Source organism: Morone saxatilis, unplaced genomic scaffold, assembly GCF_004916995.1.
Source record: "Morone saxatilis isolate NCDOM2014 unplaced genomic scaffold, NCSU_SB_2.0 Contig10, whole genome shotgun sequence".
In the NCBI taxonomy this organism is placed as follows: domain Eukaryota; kingdom Metazoa; phylum Chordata; class Actinopteri; family Moronidae; genus Morone; species Morone saxatilis.
This window is the reverse complement of record NW_023339652.1, coordinates 6,605,118-6,607,564: the sequence shown is the minus strand read 5'-3', so window position 1 is coordinate 6,607,564 and position 2,447 is coordinate 6,605,118.

Here is a 2,447-nt window from a genome sequence, read left to right as displayed (position 1 = left end):
CTGCATGAGATTGAAGGATGCGGAAGGGTTTTTCTCCTTTCTCGATCCCATTATTGTAAAATGTGCCAGGTATGATCTCAGTGTTTGTGTTGGACACCTGGCTTTATCCAATACTTCATATCATGCCGTAATCCTACTGGCCTCTGACCTCTTTTCATGCTAGTCTTTTCCTCTTCTCCTTCCTTCCTTCCTTCCGTCTGTAGACTCAATTTGAGCTTCTCAACTGTAAGTATGTTAATGATTACTCTAAGCTCAGCTTAGCTCATTATTTTGTACAAAAACCTGAAAAAGCATAGTGTTTACCCATCCAAAAGAGGAATCCTTTTGAGACCAAGATGGACCATTTCGACACACTTGGGGTCACAATGTGTGTGGTCTGCCCTTTGCCTTCTGCTGGGAAAGACAGTCAAGTTGAGAGAGAAAAAGCCAGACAGGATGGAACCTGCTCTTTTGCTATGTGATCCTTTTTAGTCTTGAAGAGAGAGCAAAAGATGGAGAGAAAAGGGAGGTAGACAGTCTTTCTTCCGTGCTTAAACTCATCCAGCGATTGTTCTTTTGATCGGAGGAATGATCAAAATGAAGAGTTCAATAAAGACACAAGGACAGGAGTGCTGAGACACGAAGTAAACAATTTGAAAGGATGCAAGGTGCAGCTGTTCATAGTTGTTTGATTAATCTCACTGGACTTGCTGTTTAAGAGATCTTTCAAAAAGATCTTGTTGGATCAAATACGATTGATAAAGATGTCTCAACTTTGAACTGCATCTTCAGTAACCTCACCTAATGACACAAATCCATGAGTGCTGACAGTATGGAAATTCCAGACTTTATGAGAGGCATCAAAAACGGAACTAAGTCTGGATTTAGAGTAGAGATTACTAATACAAAGGCTTTATCCATGTATCATCATTTCCATTCAAAGTTCAATAGCTGCTTTTAGTGACCCAGAGTGAGTTATAACGAGGAAGCAGATAGAGGCTGAGAGACTTGCTTGCCAACTGAACACATGGCTGCAGATGAAGACATTGGCTAATGCAGAAGTTAAACTTGTGACCTTCCTGCAACAGCATGACACAGTCTCTCTTAACACTTAACCACCATTTCTGTCATGATGATAAGAAGAAGTCTGGTGCACTTGGGGTTAAAAAACAGACCCCCCACCCTTGCCCTGATTAGACCCATCTTTGGCAGGACTAAACCAGCAAGCGTAAAGTCTAGATTTAAAGAAAGATTGCTCATTACTGAGTTAGAATAAGACACAGCAAATCTTTAAAAAGTTGCAAGTAAGTATCCTTATGAATTACATCTATATTGGTTGATTCTGAACATCATGATTTACACCCAATGCCACCAATAGGTCAAAGATTTCACTTATCCAATGAAATAGTTCAACATACTAGATTATTTGGTACAGATGTTCATGTTTCCCAGAGGCTGTATCTTAATGACTTTTCCTCTAGCATCACCATGAGGTCGACATTTGTGGTTTCGGATGAAATGTGTGGATAACTATTAGATGGATTCCCATGAAATTAGAAACAGTGATTCATGTCCGACCCGGGATGAATTGTAATAACTGCTTCCTACCTTGAGTGCCATCATCAGATAATATTTTTTAATTTGTTAAATACTGGGGTTTATAACAAAATACTTCAGCAAGTAATGTCATTCCCATCCACTGCAACTGTACTTCGTGTTGATTTGTGAATGTTAGCATGCTAAACTAACATCATCCTAAACATTATGCTACATACATGATGAAAAGACCGATATATATTATTGCCATTGTGAGCATGTTGGTATGCTAGCATTTAACTGCTGAGCACAGCTGTAGACTCTTAGTCTTAACTATATGGTAGTTGCCATGCACAGATTGTAGAAATTGAACAACAAAAATTTGATGTGAGGAAAAACGTATTCCTTTAGCAGAATTGTCCAATATCAACTTTGTCTTCTGGTGACAGAGTTGAAAACAAGACCATAAGGATGAGAATGCAATCCTTTTGCCTCCCACATAGTCTCCCAAAGTGCCTCCTCCTAGTTTTTGGCCAACACGATCCAATAGACCTAATAGTCCATTAAGGCTACCCAAACAAACCTAATCAAGATTTGGGGAATGGGGTTGAAACAGAGAAGGAGGCTTGCTGGGGGGAGGTGCCAATTTGAATAGATTAGACAAAAGTGTGCATGTGTATGTGTGTGTGTGTGGTGTTTTTGTTTTTTCCTGGGTTTAGTCAGTATGGAGGCTGAATGAGGATGAAAGACAGAGAGAGTGTGAAAGAGGGAGAAAGAGAGTTTGTGTGCAGCTTTCTATGCTAAGCTCCTCACTGGACCTATCATTACCAGATGTCACAGTGAGGGTGGCTGCCAGCCGAATCACTGCTTATTGCCTTAAACCCCAACTCTCTGCCTCTTTCTCTTCTTCTCCGTCCTTCTTTTCTCTCTTT